Source organism: Magnolia sinica, chromosome 18 (genome assembly GCF_029962835.1).
Source record: "Magnolia sinica isolate HGM2019 chromosome 18, MsV1, whole genome shotgun sequence".
Classification (NCBI taxonomy): Eukaryota; Viridiplantae; Streptophyta; class Magnoliopsida; order Magnoliales; family Magnoliaceae; genus Magnolia; species Magnolia sinica.
In genome coordinates this window covers 39,579,466-39,590,358 of record NC_080590.1, presented here as the reverse complement: position 1 = coordinate 39,590,358, position 10,893 = coordinate 39,579,466, and the positions used below count along the sequence as shown (strand labels likewise).

The 10,893-nt window shown below is 37.1% G+C and overlaps 1 pseudogene; it reads left to right on the top strand.

Moving 5' to 3' along the window:
* The first annotated feature begins 6,944 nt into the window (after positions 1-6,944).
* LOC131233791 (uncharacterized) lies at positions 6,945-10,492 on the top strand (annotated as a pseudogene).
* The last annotated feature ends 401 nt before the right edge of the window (positions 10,493-10,893 follow it).

Genomic DNA, 10,893 nt, shown 5'->3' with positions numbered 1-10,893 from the left:
CTTCCTACAGCAAAAGTTATGTCTGGTCTAGTGCAGTTTGTTAGATACATAAGGCTACCAATTATTCTAAAATACTCCAATTGAGACATACTACTACCTGTATTCTTCATGAGAGTCATACTGTAATCATAAGGTGTACTAACAGGTAAACAGTTAAAATGGTTAACTTTCTTAATAACTTCTCAACATAACGAGATTAAGATAATATAATAATACTATATTTCCTAGTTACTTCAATACCCAATATTACACTAGTCTCTCCTAAGTCTTTCATGTCAAATTTAGATAACAAGAATTTCTTAGTTGCAATATCTAATTTAATATTAATTCCAAAAATAAGCATGTTATCAACATAAAGGCGTATAATAACATAATTATTTTTAGAAATTTTACTATAGATATATCTATCTACATCATTTATATAATAACCACTTGATTTTAAAACACCATCAAAATTTTGATGCCATTGTTTATGAGTCTGTTTTAGATCATATAGTGATTTAATTAGTTTACATACTTTATTTTCTTTACTTGATATCTTATACCATTCGAGTTATTCCACATATATTTCTTTTTTTAAGTTTCCATTTAGGAAAGTCGTCTTAACGTCCATCTAGTGTACCACCAGTTTATATATGGAGACTATTGTTATTAAAACCCTAATAGTTGTAATCTTAGTTACAGAGAAATATGTATCAAAATAATATATTCATTCCTTTTGTTTAAAGACTTTCGCTACCAATGTAGCCTTAAACTTATCAATAGTCCCATTTGATCTTAGTTTATTTATAAACATCCATTTACAATCTATTGATTTGTTTCCAGGTGATAGGTCTAAAAGTTCCCAAGTGTTATTAGATATAATAGATTCCAACTCATCATTTATTGCTTCCTTCCAAAAGGTTGTATTTGAAGAGTTAATCGCTTCTACATAAGTTGTAAGATCATCTTCTACTAAGAAGGTAAAAAAATCTCCTATGTTAGTTTTTCTTTTAACCCTAGTAATTTTTTTTAGTTGTATCTCTTTTACTACTTACTCACAAGCATTTTTATTAGTAGACGCGATATCTAATTTATTAACTTTCTTTATTCCTATAGATTTAGATTTCATAGGGAATATGTTTTCAAAGAACCTGCATCTCCGGCTTCTATAATTGTATTAAAATATAAAATATTATCCATAGTTTTTAAAACTAGAAACCTGTATGCTGCACTGTTTTGCGCATACCTTATAAATACACAGTCAGTCGTTTTAGGGCCTAATTTTTGTTTCTTAGTTTCAAGTAATCCTATCTTAGCAAGACACCCCCACACTTTAATATATTTATAAGTAGGAATATAATTTTTTCAAAGTTCATAAGGTGTTTGTTCAGAAGACTTAGAAGGAATCTTATTTAGAATATAACAAGCAGATAAAATTGGTTCTCCCCACATATTTGAGAGTAAGCCTAAACTATTCAAGATAACATTTATCATCTCTTTTAGAGTTCTATTCTTACATTATGCTATTTCATTTTGTTCTGGTGTATAAGGAACTGTAGTTTCGTGAACTATTCCACTCTTTTCACATAATTCTCTAAATTGAGGAGATTCATATTCACCTCCTCTATCTATTTTAAGTCTTTTAACTTTTATATTTAACTGATTTTCAACTTCAATTTTATACTTAAAAAATATTTAAAGCTTCATCTTTATTCCTTAACAGATAAACTTTAGTGAACATAGAGTAGTTATCTATAAAAGTTATGTAATATCTTTTTCCACCTCTAGACATGTGATTTCTAAAATTACCTAAGTCACTGTATACTAATTCGAATAGAACAGATGATCTTTCTATTCGTTTAAAGGATTTTCTAATGAATTTTGATTCTACTCACGTTTCACATTTTTCGAATTCTTCATTAGATATATTAGGTAATAAACCTAATCTTTTCATTTTCTTCAAAGATACTATATTCACATAACCTAATCTACTATATCATAGATAAAAGAGTTCAACGATATAAAAAGAACTAGATATCTTCTTATTATTATCATTGGATATATTTACAATGAATAAACCATCACTATAGTATCCCTTACTAACAAAAGTTCTATTATTAGTCATTACAAGCTTATTTGAATCAAATACTAACTTGATACTAGATTTATTGAGGAGCAAATTAGAAACCAAGTTTCTTCTAATGTCAGGCACATGTAAGATATCATTCAACATCAGAATCTTTCCAGAAGTGAATTTCAAAAGTACTTTCCATTTTCCTACAACTAGAGATGTTCTAGCATTACTCATAAACACTTGTTCATCATCTCCTCATACTTGATAGAAGGTAAACATCCTACGATCCTTGCACACGTGCCTAGTTGTACTAGTGTCTATACACACTCCAAGTTGTTTATAAGGAAGACTTCTTACACTATAGCTACTATCATGTCAGACTCATTACCCATTTCTGTAAGATTAGCCTGCGGCTTATCTTTATTTTTCGTAAGCCTGCAGGTTTTAACATAATGCCCAGGCTTTCCATAGTTGTAGCAATTTTTCTTTTTCTTTAATTGATTATTTGTATTCTTCTTTTTGAGTTTGTATTCATTTACATAATGTTCAGGCTTGCTACAGTTATGACATTTACCATTTTTTTATTGTTTTCTTGACTTGATTTCATAAGATTTGCCTTTGAATCTATCTCATTTCTATTTTCTATTTTGTCCCTGATTCTATTGGTCTCTTCTATTTATATGTGTACGATAGTAGTTTTCAAAGAAACACCGTTCTTTTTATGTTTCATTCTATTCTTATATTCTTTTTAGGAGGGTGGTGGCTTTTCTATTAGCGCTCCTGACAGAAACACTTCATTCAACTTAATTCTTTCTGTTGATAGTTCGTGAATTAAATTTTGAAAATCATGAATCTGATTAGTGATAGGCTTATCGTCTGTCATTTCATAATGAAGGAAATTAGCGATTGCATGTTTCTTAGTGCCTGCATCTTCCAATATGTACTGTTTTTCTTCTAAAGTAGTCCATATGTTTTTAGCAGATTCATAAGAAGCATACACGTCATATAGTTCGTTGGACAAAGAGTTTAGAATATAGTTTTTATAATTATTTTTATATGTTACTTCGGTTTGATTTGCTTGGATTTATAGTAAATGATTCAGAGAGTATGTATGAAACTTTAAGGGTGGTTGATGCGAACATTAGTTTCTATTTCCACCGTTTAAAACATTGTCCAGCGAATGGTTCGATTTTGTCTAACTTAGCAAAAACATTTACCGTTATGGTAGCCATAGTTTATGTAATTTAACAAATTTTGATTTCAAGATTGTTGAAATATTTGGTTGAATTAAATAGATTATTGAAAATCAAGAACTAAAAAAGAAAATAAGATTTGAGAAAGATGACTTATTGAATTGAGTCGAGGCGTGACGTGAGTCACTCGGCTTGAAATCGAATTTGCTCCCCTTGGACAGCGTCCCAAGTGCAATAGGTTTCCAGAGCAATCGACCTCCAGGATACAACGACTATGACCCGGTCCTAATGGTGCACTGACTATACGCGAGCTCGAACCACTTATACTTTAACCCAAAAGTGTTGAGTTGACTCAGCGATTAAAATTCATAAAACAGTATCGGAGAGAGTTTTATTAGAGAGATAATTCTTTTCCGTATATTTGAAACTGGAACGGAAGTCCTTATATAGATTCTGAAGTGGTGCATTAAGCAACCTTTAGAAAGGGTTAGATCCATTGGGTTTAAACCCAACAGATGCGACCAATCGGAATAGACCAATCTCTCTGGTTTAAAATGAAAATGGATGGTCGAGTCCATGTAACTTTGATATCCTTTGAACCCTTACAACTCATAGCTCGAGAAGCTGTCGCACTCGCACGACACGTACCCCCATCAGCCAGAACGGTGATGTGGAGTACACCAGGCAATGCGCTTCAATGTATGGGCGAGTGGACACGTGGCAAGGTTTCAACTCCGTGTGCTTACGTGGCAAGTTCCTGATGGAAACGGATTGGCTACTCCCCTGCCACCAGCCCGGTGGCTGTGGTCGGTGATCTGTGGGGGCCCACCATGATGTATGTTTCATCCATTCCGTTCATCCATTTTTACCGATCATTTTAGGCTTGATCCCAAAAATGAGAGGGATATAAATCTCAGGTGGACCACGCCACAGGAAAATAATAGTTATTGGATATCCACCGTTAAAATCCTCCTAAGGCCTACTGTACTGTTTACTTGACATCCAATCTGTTGATTAGGTCATGCACACCCAAATGAAGGCAAAAAATCAAAGATCAGCTTGTTTCAAAACTTTTATGGCCCCTAAAAAGATTTTAATGGCCGAAATTCATTCAACACTGTTTCCTATAATGTGGATATACCTCATCTTTGGTCTCATGCGATAAAATGATATAGAAAAATAGATGGACAAACATGGATGAAACACACACATCATGGTGGGGCCCACAGAGCACCGACCACCAGCTATTAGCTGGTGGCAGACGGATTGGCTACTCCCACTGTCACCAGCCAATGGCTGTGGTCGGTGTTATGTGGGCCCCACCATGATATATATGTTTCATCCATGCCGTTAATCTATTTGTTTTAGATCATTTTATGGTATTATACCAAAAATGAGGTATATCAAAAGCTTAGGTGGACCACATTATAGGAAACAGTGTCAAATGAATGCTGACCATTACAAACTTTTCGGGGCCATAAAAGTTTTGGATCAAGCTTATCTTTGTTTTGGTTTTTTTTTTTCCTTGTTAATCTAGGTCGGTATGACCTAATTAACAGATTGGATGTCAAATAAACAGTACAATGGGCCTTAGGAGGATTTTAATGGTGGATATCCAATCACTTTTGTTTTCCTGTGGTATGGTCCACTCGATATATATATATATCCCTTTCACTTTGTGGAATCAAGCCCTAAAATGATCCGTAAAAATGGATGAAACACATAAATCATGGTGGGCCCACATAGCACCGACCACCAGCCTGGAGTAGCCAATCCGTTTCCTACTGTGCAGCCCTTTCCGTGAGGCCCACCATCACGTATTCCGTATATTTTTGCATATCATTTTTAAAAATAAAGTAGATCCAATTATCAAGCGGACCATCTATTATTAAAAGCTTCTCATGACCCACATTAATGTTTATGTATTGTTTATTTACCAATATGTACAAACCTGACAGGAAAAAGCAACTATCGCTTGATCTAGGACTTTTGTCGCTCATCAATGGTCAATCACCTCTGATTAGGATGGTCCACCGGATAATTGGATCTAACTCATGGCAGCGTGGATACAGAATATATACATTAAGGTGGCCTCACAACAAGGGTCGCACCACCTTGGGTAAGTGCGGAGTCTCACCTGATCCACTCTCCTGGAGATGACGCAGTACTCTAATAGGAGATGATGATGATGCCGTAGCCTCACATGCCAAAGGATTTTCAAGTGCTCGTTCCTACTAAAGAGGTTGACCTAGCCATGATAAACTCTAAACAAAGGTAGAGTGCTTGATGTAATTAATTAAACCGATTGAGAGGGTGTTTGCCAAAAATTGTACATTTTCATGATTATTTTTTCTTTTATGGAACATAGAGTGCGGATCCACTGTGGTGTAGGCATGGGCAATTCCAAAATTTTGTGTTAGATCCACACTGTTCACCAAAATTTCTAGATAATTCTAGGGCATGAGCCCAAAAACGTGGTACATCCAAATTACAGGTGGATCACACTACAGAAAAAATAGTGGAGATCGAACAAACTACCATCGAAACTTTACTAGGGCCAACCATGAGGCTTATTTTCAATCTGATTCGTTCATAAGATCACACATATCTGGATGAGGTTCAAATACAAATATTAGCTTCATCTGAGCCTTCGGTGGCCCCTAGAAGTCTTCAACGATAGCATCAATTCCTATTGTTTTTAGTGGTGTGCTCCTTTTATATTTGGATCTTCATTGGTTTTGGGTCCATATCTTAGAATGATCCGAAAAAATGGATGGACGGTGTGGATCTAAGAAATACATCATCATAAGGCCTATGTAAATTTTACACGTGCATCAAGAAATTCAGTTGCTTGCTGCGTGGGTAGAGGTGGGCATCGAGTTGAGTTGGACTGGATTGGGTCCAAGTTGACTCGATCCGATTTTTTCAAGAACCTTACCCGAACTCGATCCGATCCGGGATCGAGTCCAGCAGGGCTGATTCGATCTGATCTGAATCCTTTCTAGCCTAACCCGAACTGAGTCCGACTCAGTAAGGGAAATCGAGTCGGATCGAGCTGAGTCTATCAGCTCGATTCGGACTGGGTTGGCTGTCGTCTTAGGAAGAAAACATGAGGAAAATCCAAGCCCGTGTGACCTCACGAAGAAAATAGATGCAAATAAACCTCACAGTGGACTTTAGGAAGGTTTCAATGGTAGTCATTCAATCCCGGTTGCTTTATGTGGTGTTGTCCACTTGAGCTTTGGATGTGCTTCATTTTTGGGCTCTTGTTCTAGAATGATCCATAAAATTATGGACGGTGTAGATCTAAAACATAAATCATTGTGAGGCTAAAGAAGTTTCACACGTTAAAAGTCTGTTGTGTAGTACCAATTTATTTAGAAGGGAGAAATCCAGGGTATATTGTTAGCTGGAGTCGTGGGCCATGACGTGGACCAATGAGAAGAGAAGGCATTGAATTGTCCGGTGCGTTCAACAGAAACGATCCACTATGGCACGAGTGTATGCACCAACTCTTGATCCACGCATCTCCAACCATCCATTTTGGTTAAGTATCGGGATTCCCATCCGTCTTCTTGCCCGCATCAACACTCGGTGTTGAATATGTTCACATAATCATTTCTGTATAAATACATCCGAATATGAAAATTAGCCAAAACTTCGTTAAATTAATTAGAAAATCTTTTAACAGGTAAGTGCGACTCTCCATTGTTAATGGCAGCAAAGATGGTAGTGAAGAAAATGGTGCAGAAAATTCTAGAATTTTTCCCAGGCGGTTCAAGACGTGGATCGAGATGGTAAGAATGTAGTGCTCATGGCAGTGGAGAATAGGCAACCTCATGTATACAAATTATTGTTGGAAAAGAAATTTGCTTCCAAGGATAGTGTCTTTCACAAAGTGGATCATGAAGGGAACAGTGCCTTACATCTGGCAGCAACACCTGTCCAAAATAAGCCCCGGCTCATCCCAGGTGCAGCTCTACAAATGCAATGGGAGATCGAATGGTATCAGGTACAACTCTCTCTCTGTCTCTCTCGTAATCTCTTTTTTAAATATTTGAAAACTAAGCACTAATCATTTTTAATTCTCCAAAAAAAAAAAAGGACTTGAACACTTGTTACTATTTTCCTTATTATGAAACTGTATGAGTTGCATTCAATGACTGGAAAAGGTTTGGGTCTTAATTACAAGGAATCATGATGATGATGCTGGTGATATCAACATATATAAGAAATGGCCACATACAAATAGTTGTACGTAGGTCCAACTAGTTGGCATGTGAGGCCCACCTTGCGTTTGTAGGACATCTTGCCAGTACAGTGACAACAACAACGTTGTCCTACGAAGAAAATGTTTCATAGGATGCCCACAAAATCAATTTAGTTCAACTATAAAATACTCTTCATATGAATGTGAAGTTTTTTGGGTGGTTCATTGTTTTCCATGATATGTTTCTCTTTCTAGTTTAACTCCCTTGATTTTTGGGGTGTCTTATTTTCATTGCTGGATGACTTTGTTGGATGGATGAGATGGCACACCAACATCAAAGTGAGCCCTACAAGCCAACTGGTTGACCTTTTTTTTTTTTTTTTCAACCCACGCACACACACCCCCACGCACACACACCCCCACACGCTGGTGGAATTTCACCCCCTATGGGTACTTGAACCCTTGACCGGGAGTTGAAACTCCTGAAGTCTACCACCCAACTGGTTGACTTTTAACTAGTGCGAGAATTTCTATACATGTGTGTACAAACATATACTCATGCAAATGTGTACTCATTGATGGGTGTGTGAACTCTTACTCTTTATTTGTGTGCGTGTACCGACTTGGCACAACAATAATTTGTGTTGGACATCCAAACCATGCATTTGGTGAGTCGCCTCCAGGTGACATGCTGTCCAAAAAATTAGCTACATGTAACTCACTCAGGAAATGAACCCAAAAATGAGGAAGATCCAAAACTAAAGTGGGCCACATGATAGGAAATGATGAGGATTAAATGTCCACCGTTGAAACATTTCTGGGGTCACAGAAGTTTTGGATTTAGCTAATATTTTTGTGTTTTCAGTGACTAGAGAGGTTTCAATGGTAGGCATCTCCCTGCTCACTTTTTTCTATGATGTGACTCACTTGAGTTATGAATGTGCATCTTTTCGTGCCCGTATGCCCTAACATGATCTAAAAAAATGAATGAACAGTGTGGGATTCCCACAAACATCACAGTAGGCCCCACCTAATTTCCGTTGCAACAGGCTATCCCAGGCAATCAGCTTATGCGTCACTAGGCAGGGAGCCCTGGCCTCACCCGACATATGTACAGTGCAGCCCTAACTATGAGTCCCACCTTGATGTATCCATTTTGTGAGATTGTTTTAGGGCATTGCCCTAAAAGCATATCCAAATCTTAGGTGGATCATACTATAAGAAGCAGTGGTCATTGAATGCTCCGCTATTAGAAATTTCCCAGAGCTTCTGGTAATGGTTTCCCATAGTGTTTATTTGCCATTCAAACTATTGATAAGGGCACACAAACTTGGCTGAAGGGAAAAAAATATCAGCTTGACAGAAACTTTTGTGGCCTATAAGGTGTTAATGGTCAATCACAGCCTTTTCCTATAGTGTGGTCCACCTGAATTTGAATCTACTTTTTTTTTTTTTTTTTTGAGCTCATGTCTTAAAATAATCTCCCAGAATTGATGGACTAACTGGATATACAATACTTACATCAAAGTGTGTTACACCCTCTTGGGTGTGGCCGGGGCCACACCTTAACTGCCATCTTTCCCTCTATTGCCACCATCTCCGGTCCCTCCCTCTCCCTCCACCAAGATCTCTCTCCAAATATCAGACTTGGCCCATTTGGATGTAGATTGCGGCAGTTCATCATGTTGGGTCCACTTAGCTTGTACAATGGCCCAAAAATCAAGAAAAAAAACTTCCATCAGGTGGCACCACAAGGTTGTTCAATTTGAAAATAAATGGCTAATAAAGCTAGTATTTGTGTTATCCCATAATTTAGGTCAGTGTGACCTTATGAACACCTTGGATGGCAAATAAATATTATGGTGGGCTCTAGGAAGGTTTCAATGATGGGCATTATTATTCTCACTATTTTCTTAGGTGTGATCAACTTGTGTTTGGATATGCTTCATTTTTTAGGTTTTTGTTTCGTGCCCTAAAATAATCGAAAAAATAAAAATGAATTGACAGTGTGTATATATATATAGCACATATATCATGGTGGGGCCACGGAACTTTGCCACGTCAACGTAATATCTACCTTGGTGCACACGCAATAATTTCTATTTGCATTAAGTAATTAAGTTAATAACATAGATGTAAATATTCGTACTGATGAGATAGTATTTTGTAAAATTCCCTTTAAAAAAATTTGTCTGCAGTGAGAGATTTGTTTTCATCATCTAATCTCCCACATATGAACAGTATGTGAAGAAATCTATGCCCCGACATTCCTTCTCGCGGCTCAATAAGAAAGGGCAGACATCCAAGGAGGTGTTCACCAAAACACACCAAGAGTTAGTTGAACAGGGCGGCAAATGGCTAACCAATACATCTCAATCGTGCTCAGTCGTCGCAGCACTCATCGCAACGGTGGCTTTCGCCACAGCCACAGCAGTTCCTGGTGGTGTTAGAGAAGACACAGGAACCCCAACACTTGAAGGCCGGCCTTTATTTTGACTTATTTTGCCATCACCTCACTTATTGCTCTGTGCTTCTCCGTGACATCCTCAACCATGTTCCTTGCCATCCTTACTTCTCGCTACGAAGAGTCTGATTTTCGTACAAACCTGCCAACGAAGGTGATATTGGGCCTAACTTATCTCTTCGTCTCAATTGCTTCCATATTAATTTCCTTCTGTGCTGGACATTTCTTTGTCCTTCGAAACCAACTAAAGATGGCGGTCTTCCCCGTGTACGCTGTCACATGCTTGCCCATAACACTTTTCGCAGCAGCGCAATTTCCACTATACTGGGATCTTATAAGATCTTCTTTAACATCGGTGCCTCAGCGGACATTTGAGGTGACTTCTCTCTGATTTTCTGTTCTCCTCTTTTCACTTTCGGCCGACATGTTTCATTCTTTTGCACTTTTGTTGGGTTGGTGTTGTTTGTAATGGACTATGTCTTTGGATTTGCTTCATAACTTCTATTTGGCTATTGTTTCACGTTTTGGTGTGTTTGTATGGACTTTTATCCAGAGATTGATATGGTTTCATGGTTGGTGACAATTTAGTATAATATAATGATTATTGCCACTGGCATAGTTAGAAATCTCTCTCTCTCTCTCTCTCTCTCTCTCTCTCTCTCTCTCTCTCTCTCTCTCGCAGTACAATTCTTCCGTGCTGCTTAACAGATTTCATTGGGAGTTCGCAGTTTGGTCAAATTGATGATAAATGCTTTATTTTTTATTTTTAATAAAAAGTGTAAAAAAAAAAAGTATATCTAACTGCATTTTAAAACTTTAATGAATTTGCAACTTGGCTTTTATGCAAAGACCTTAAATTGTTTAAAAATTCAAACACTTCCACTTTTCTATTGAAAGCTAAACCTGGAGTACCTTGCTAAAATCATTGATAAACACAAGCAAATAGATATGCTTACCTAATGAAATGGGT